This window comes from Oncorhynchus keta, chromosome 7 (genome assembly GCF_023373465.1).
Source record: "Oncorhynchus keta strain PuntledgeMale-10-30-2019 chromosome 7, Oket_V2, whole genome shotgun sequence".
Classification (NCBI taxonomy): Eukaryota; Metazoa; Chordata; class Actinopteri; order Salmoniformes; family Salmonidae; genus Oncorhynchus; species Oncorhynchus keta.
Window position 1 is genome coordinate 21,481,816 of NC_068427.1, and position 8,867 is coordinate 21,490,682.

Genomic DNA, 8,867 nt, shown 5'->3' on the forward strand with positions numbered 1-8,867 from the left:
TTGCTGTCTGCGGCTGGGGGGGGCAGAGTCTGTGGGGGATCAGACAGGTTCCAGCTCACAGCTGCAAAACTGTAGCCAGATGTCATGAGCTCTTCCTGAAATGAGGATATTCCGTTTCAAAGGTTGCATTACTAAACATTAGATCCGATGTTGGTGCGATTGCATGTCTCTTTCGAAAAGACTCCATATTTTCATCATGACAACAGAGTGAACAGGGTTATGGTAATGTAGATCAAATGAAATCTCAGTCAGTTCATCAACAGTCTTATGGCATGGAGGGAGTAACTGTCTCTGTGCATGGTGCTGCTACTCTGATACAGTTTGCAAGATGGTAAAAGGGCCAGATGTCAGTTTTCTATTTCTATATTGACTAAAACAGACAGATAGACAGACAGACCCAAATCTGTTGTAGAACAGACTACAGTAGTTTCAGATTTGAAACTACACTATCAGGGGAATATTTCATCGCTCAAGTTGTTAAATTATAAATCAATTCGGTGCTAGGCACAACAGATTTTGTCACATTGACTTTACTGCTGTAGGGAACTGTAACAGATTATAGAAACTGAATTGTATGTACATGATCAACATTTTTGACTGGGAAGCAATATTTGTAAGCCAGAAGTTGACAGGTTTGTTGACATAACATAAAATACATTACCTTCCATAACACCAAATGGTGGACAATGTTGGGAGCGCTGTGTGTTCTCACAGCACAGGTGGCACAGAAATATTTATCTGAGCCGCAATCCCCACAGTGCCATAGCTCAGCCTCCTCCAAATCTCTACACACACTGCAGATGGCTTTCGGTGGAGGACATTCCAGCTCCACTGCAGGCATGTGGAGTAGCTCCCTCAACATCTTCCAGGCCTCAACATCCGGTGTCTTACTTTTTTATGTTGGTGGAGGAGGTGCATCACTGCAGCTGGGCACAACTTCTGCTGCAGAGGGAACCAGCACTGTTCTTCCAGTACTCCCTGGAGAGTAGTGACAATTGTTATTGAGTGGACAAGCCTGGTTATGTTGAACAAAACTGAACAAAGCAACTTTCTCACTGATCCAAGTTGATGGCAGGGGTGTACACACTATCACGCCTCCAGTCAGGTCTCTGTAAACCAGCAGGCCTCTTTTTCTTCTAAAAGATGGCATCTGTCAAGAAAAACAAGACAACGACAATTAAGTTTGATTTATTCTAAATGAAGATATAATATGAATTACATTTAAATGATCTGATACATAGGGCACATAGGTATCTAACATAATGCATGACGAGTGGAGTTATTTTGCTTGCACTCAATTATTTTCTTATAGGGAATCTAAAGACAGTTATGGTTAGGAAGTTGTACTTCGCATAGACATTAAATAGTCTGAAATGGCTCCAGAGACAGGTGATGACACATATTTTGGCTTCAACAAGCATGGGACATGAATATATTGGGCATCTTGGCTAATGGATGATTATTCCTGGGATTGTTATAATGTGCCATCTAAACACTTGCCTAGTCCAGTGGTTCTCAACCTTTTTTGGTCATTGTAGGCCCAATCACATATTGCTATGCCCATAGTGCTCCCCATATTTATTTTAAATGTAGGCATATCATATGCAATTTGTCTTTTTAAATACTCACCTCGGATATTGGTTCCTGGTTATATGAATGGTGTAATCGTTGGTTAGAGAGAGTTTAAATCCATGCGAGAAAGCATCCTAGTGCACACTTTGGGAAAAGTATGGAGATTTAAGACACAGGCAGAGACAGGAGATGCAGCCAAAGAAATGAGACGCAGCCTAGCACCGAAAACAAGAAATAATACCCGGGGTTCCGGGGAAACGTAAGACGAAAAGACTGCTAATGCTTTTAAATTGATTATATATTCAGATTGAATAAGAACACATTTCTTATTTTCAATGACAGCCTACAGTGGGTTAACTGCCTTGTTCAGGGGCAGAAAGACAGAGTTTTACCTCGTCAGCTCGGGGATTTAATGGCCCAAAGCTCTAACCATTAGGCTACCTGCCGGCTACCTGCTATGTGTCATATTTGCGTGCTATCCCGGGGTAAAAACATTTTTTTTTATCCATTACATTAGCTTTGTAAATCACAGTAGAAAAAAGTGATCTCCTAGTTTCAGTTAAAGCACAATAAAAATGGCCATTACCGCCACCAACTTATACAGGGTGTAGTAACAGCCATGGTTGATGGGCCGTGCGAGACATTCCGTCGAGTAGGTAGAGGAAATGGCAACTGTGCTTGAAACCGAAAGTGTAGCAAGTGAAGTGTGTGATAATGAATCGAAAATAGGGAAATCAAAGGGGTGGCAGGGTAGCCTAGTGGTTAGAGTGTTGGACTTGTAACCGGAAGGTTACAAGTTCAAATCCCTGAGCTGACAAGGTACAAATCTGTCATTCTGCCCCTGAACAGGCAGTTAACCCACTGTTCCTAGGTGTTGAAAATATGAATTTGTTCTTAACTGACTTGCCTAGTTAAATAAAAGTAAAATACATTTAAAAGAATGGAACAAAATAAGCAAAAGTTGCAGTAGAAGAGAAGGACCGGTCCAATAATACATTTCTTATTGGGCTGGGTTTTTTGAACAAGGAGTTTAATTTGGGTAATCCATTTATAATATCGAGGACTGTGAAGAAAGCAGTGGGAAAGGTGGATTCAATCAAGGTGACTAGAAGTGGCCTTGTTTTGGTTAATTGTGTTGATGAAGAACAGAAGAAGCGTGTTGTGGATTTGGCAAAATTGTGCACGTCAGAAGTCAAATGTATTGATCTTTGGAGCAGGGTGTCTGCCAAAGGAGTTGTAGCTGGAGTCTTGTTGGATATACACTACCGTTCAAAGGTTTGGGGTCACTTAGAAATGTCCTTGTTTTTGAAAGAAAAGCACATTTTTTTGTCCATTAAAATATCCAATTGATCAGAAATACAGATTAGACATTGTCAATGTTGTAAATGACTATTGTAGCTGGAAACGACAGATTTTTAATGGAATATCTACATAGGCGTACAGAGGCCCATTATCAGCAACCATCACTCCTGTGTTACAATTTGCACGTTGTGTTAGCTAATCCAAGTTTATAATTTTAAAAGGCTAATTGATCATTAGAAAACCCTTTTTCAATTATGTTAGCACAGCTGAAAACTGTTGGTTACACTAGTGACCATATCCCCCGTGCATCCCGCAAAGGCAGAGGTGTTGCTTACATTTACGATAGCAAATGTCTATTTACAACAACAAAAAACTATGTTTTTGCCTTTTGAGCTTCTAGTCCTGAAATCTATGCAGCCTACTCAATCACTTTTTATAGCTACTGTTTACAGGCCTGCTGGGCCATATACAGCGTCCCTTACTGAGTTCCCTGAATTCCTATTGGACCTTGTACTCATAGCAGATAATATTCACATTTTTGGTGATTTTAATATTCACATGGAAACGTCCACAGACCGACTCCAAAAGGCTTTCAGAGCCATCATCGACTCAGTGGGTTTTGTACAACATGTCTCTGGACCTACTCACTGTCACAGTCATACTCTGGACCTATTTTTGTCCCATGGAATAAATGTTTTTCCTCATAATCATGGACTATCGGACCACCATTTTATTACGTTTGCAATGGCAACAAACAATCTGCTCAGACCTCAACCAAGGAGTATCGATAGTCGTGCTATAAATTCTCAGACAACCCAAAGATTCCTTGATGCCCTTTGACTCCCTCTGCCTACCCAAGGACGTCAGAGGATAAAAATCAGTTAACCACCTAACTGAAGAACTCAATTTAACATTGCGCAATACCCTAGATGCAGTTGCACCCCTAAAAGCAAAAAACATTTGTCATAAGGGGAAAAGATCATGATCATTAGAAAGCAAATTACGGACTCCTATTTAAATCTGCGTATTCCTCCCAAGCCCAGTTGTCCTGAGTCTGCACAACTCTGCCAGGACCTAGGATCAAGATAGACACTCAAGTGTTTTAGTACTATATCTCTTGACACAATGATGAAAATAATCATGCCATCTAAACCTTCAAGCTGAATACTGGACCCTATTCCAACTAAACTACTGAAAGAGCTGCTTCCTGTGCTTGGCCCTCCTATGTTGAACATAATAAAAGGCTCTCTATCCACCGGATGTGTACCAAACTCACTAAAAGTGGCAGTAATAAAGTCTCTCTTGAAAAAGCCAAACCTTGATCCAGAAAATATAAAAAACTATCGGCCTATATTGAATCTTCCATTCCTCTCAAAATGTTTAGAAAACGCTGTTACGCGGCAACTCACTGCCTTCCTGAAGACGAACAATGTATAAGAAATGCTTCAGTCCTGTAATAGACCCCATCATAGCACTGAGACTGCACTTGTGAAGGTGGGAAATGACCTTTAAATGACGTCAGACCGAGGCTCTGCATCTGTCCTCATGCTCCTAGACCTTAGTGCTGCTTTTGATACCATTGATCACGATATTCTTTTGGAGAGATTGGAAACCCAGTTAAGTTCTGGCCTGGTTTAGATCTTATCTGTCGGAAAGATATCAGTTTGTCTCTGTGAATGGTTTGTCCTCTGACACATCAACTGTAAATTTCGGTGTTCCTCAAGGTTCCGTTTGAGGACCACTATTGTTTTCACTATATATTTTACCTCTTGTGGGATGTCATTTGAAAACATAATGTTAACTTTCACTGCTATGCGGATGACACACAGCTGTACAATTCAATGAAACATGGTGAAGCCCCAAAATTGCCCTCACTAGAAGCCTGTTTTTCAGACATAAGGAAGTGGATGGCTGCAAACGTTCTACTTTTAAACTCGGACAAAACAGAGATGCTTGTTCTAGGTCCTAAGAAACAAAGAGATATTCTGTTGAATCTGACAATTAATCTTAATGGTTGTACAGTCGTATCAAATAAAACTGTGAAGGACCTCAGCGTTACTCTGGACCCTGATCTCTCTTTTGACGAACATCTCAAGATTGTTTCAAGGACAGCTTTTATCCATCTACGTAACATTGCAAAAATCTGAAACTTTCTGTACAAAAATTATGCAGAAAAATTAATCCATGCTTTGGTTACTTCTAGGTTAGACTACTGCAATGCTCTACTTTCCGGCTACCTGGATAAAGCACAAAATAAACTCCCGTTAGTGCTAAATACGGCTGCTAGAATCCTGACTAGAATTAGATCATATTACTCCAGTGCTAGCCTCCCTACACTGGCTTCCTGTTAAGGCAAGGGCTGATTTCAAGGTTTTACTGCCAACCTACAAAGCATTACATGGGCTTGCTCCTACCTATCTCTCTGATTTGGTCCTACCGTACATACCTACACGTACGCTACGGTCACAAGACGCAGGCCTCCTAATTGTCCCTGGAATTTCTAAGCAGACAGCTGGAGGCAGGGCTTTCTCCTATAGAGCCCCATTTTTATGGAATGGTCTTATCCAATGTCCTGTGTGAATTTAAGTATGCTCTCTCTAATTCTCTCTTTCTCTCTCTGAGGACCTGAGCCCTAGGACCATGCCTCAGGACTACCTGGCATGATGACTCCTTGCAGCACGGCCAGTCCACCTGGCCGTGCTGCTGCTCCAGTTTCAACTGTTCTGCCTGCTACTATGGAACCCTGACCTGTTCACCTGTGCTACCTGTCCCAGACCTGCTGTTTTCAACTCTCTAGAGACAGCAGGAGCGGTAGAGATACTCTTAATGATCGGCTATGAAAAGCCAACTGACATTTCCTCCTGAGGTGTTGACTTGTTGCACCCTCGACAACTACTGTGATTATTATGATTTGACCATGCTGGTCATTTATGAACATTTGAACATCTTGGCCATGTTCTGTTATAATCTCCACCCGGCACAGCCAGAAGAGGACTGGCCACCCCTCATAGCCTGGTTCCTATCTAGGTTTCTTCCTAGGTTTTTGCCTTTCTAGGGAGTTTTTCCTAGCCACCGTGCTTCTACACCTGCATTGCTTTCTGTTTGGGGTTTTAGGCTGGGTTTCTGTACAGCACTTTGAGATATCAGCTGATGTACGAAGGGCTATATACATAAATTTGATTTGATAATGTAGATGATCAGTACCTTAGTCAGAAAATACCAGGAGTGGTCAGTGCACGTCGCCTGACCCGAATGGTAAATAGATGGAAGAAGAAAAGCTTGTCGATATTATTGTTGTTTGAGTAACTCTACCTGAATATGTGAAGCTTGGATATGTGAAGTATGCTGTGAGACCATCTTGTGTTCAAACCATTACAGTGTGGAAATTGTAAAGGATATGGTCAAATGTTTGCAGACAGGAGAAGTATGATATTGAATAATCTGTGAATGGAAAATGACGCAACTGTGGTGGGGTTCATACTCCGGACTTCATTGAGTGCCCTGTTAGGGTGAAGGAGCTAGAGGTGTATAGGATCAGGGCTGTGCAGCAGATCTCCTATTTGGAGGCAGTGAAGAGGGTCGAAGGGGCAAGAGAACAGCGTTGAAGATATGGCAGTGGATACATTGCAACCAGTTGCTAGTGTTTTAAGTCAATCAGGTGATCTCGAAACAATCATTGTGAAGAGGGTGGATTTTTTTACATTGGTACCCCAGGTAAACTTAGGTTTCATTACATACAGTCGGGAGGAACTACTGAATATAAGAGCAACGTCAACTCACCATCATCATGACCAGAAATATGACTTTCCCGAAGCGGATCCTGTGTTTTGCCTTCCACCCAGGATAATGGATCGGATCCCAGCCGGCGACCCAAAACAACGATGCCGTAAAAGGGGAAAACGAAGCGTTCTTCTGGTCAGGCTCCGGAGACGGGCACATCGCGCACGACTCCCTCGCATACTACTCGCCAATGTCCAGTCTCTTGACAACAAGGTTGATGAAATGTATGCAAGGGTAGCATTCCAGAGATACATCAGACTGTAACGTTCTTTGCTTCATGGAAACATGGCTCACTCGAGAGATGCTATCGGAGTCGGTGCAGCCAGCTGGTTTCTTCACGCATCGAGCCAACAGAAACAAGCATCTTTCTGGTAAGAAGAGGGGCGGGGGGTATGCCTTGTGATTAACGAGACGTGGTGTGATCATAACAACATACAGGAGCTCAAATCCTTCTGTTCACCTGAATTCCTCACAATCAAATGTCGACTGCATTATCTGCCAAGGGAATTCTCTTCGATTATAATCACAGCCATATATATTCCCCCCCAAGCAGACACATCGATGGCCCTGAACAAACTTTATTTGACTCTATGTAAACTGGAAACCACATATCCTGAGGCTGCATTCATTGTAGCTGGGGATTTTAACAAGGCTAATCTGAAAACAAGACTCCCTAAATTCTATCAGCATATTAATTGCGCAACCAGGACTGGTAAAACCCTGGATCATTGTTATTCTAACTTCCACAATGCATATAAGGCCCTCCTCTGCCCTCCTTTCGGAAAAGCTGACCACGACTCCATTTGTTGCTTCCAGCCTACAGACAGAGACTAAAACAAGAAGCTCCTGTGCTCAGGTCTGTTCAACGCTGGTCCGACCAATCTGATTCCACGCTTCAAGACTGCTTCGATCACGTGGATTGGGATATGTTCCGCATTGCGTGGCCATACACGCCTCCAACTCAATCATCAAGTTTACGGATGACACTACAGTGGTAGGCTTGATTACCAACAACGACGAGACTGCCTACAGGGAGGAGGTGAGGGCACTCGGAGTGTGGTGTCAGGAAAATAACCTCACACTCAACATCAACAAAACAAAGGAGATGATTGTGGACTTCAGGAAATAGAAGAGGGAGCACCCCCCTATCCACATCGACGGGACAGTAGTGGAAAGGGTAGTAAGTTTTAAGTTCCTCGGCGTACACATCACAGACAAACTGAATTGGTCCACCCACACAGACAGCGTTGTGAAGAGAGGCTGAAGAAATTCGGCCTGTCACCAAAAGCACTCACAAACTTATACAGATGCACAATCGAGAGCATCCTGTCGGGATGTATCACCGCCTGGTACAGCAACTGCTCCGCCCACAACCGTAAGGCTCTCCAGAGGGTAGTGCTCAACGCATCACCGGGGGAAAACTACCTGCCCTCCAGGACACCTACACCACCCGATGTCACAGGAAGGCCATAAAGATCATCAAGGACAACAACCACCCGAGCCACTGCCTGTTCACCCCGCTATCATCCAGAAGGCGAGGTCAGTACAGGTGCATCAAAGCAGGGCCCGAGAGACTGAAAAACAGCTTCTATCTCAAGGCCATAAAATAAAATAAAATAAAATAAAATGTATTTATATAGCCCTTCGGCGGCAGGGTAGCCTAGTGGTTAGAGCGTTGGACTAGTAACCGGAAGGAGTTCAAACCCCCGAGCTGACAAGGTACAAATCTGTCGTTCTGCTCCTGAACAGGGGGCAGTTAACCCACTGTTCCTAGGCCGTCATTGAAAATAAGAATATGTTCTTAACTGACTTGCCTAGTAAAATAAAGGTAAAACAAATAAAAAATCAGCTGTACAGTAAACCCAGCCTAAAACCCCAAACAGAAAGCAATGCAGGTGTTGAAGCACGTTGGCTAGGAAAAACTCCCTAGAAAGGCCAAAACCTAAGAAGAAACCTAGAGAGGAACCAGTTTATATGGGGTGGTCAGTCCTTTTCTGACTGTGCCGGGTGGAGATTATAACAGAACATGGCCAAGATGTTCAAATGTTCATAAATTACCAGCATGGTCAAATAATATGTCTGGGACAGGTAGCACGTCCATTGAGTGGCTGCTGCCAACATACTGACTCAACTCCAGCCACTTTAATAACGGAAGTTGATTGAAATTGGTGCAAAAAATGTATCACTAGCCACTTTAAACAATGCCACTTAAT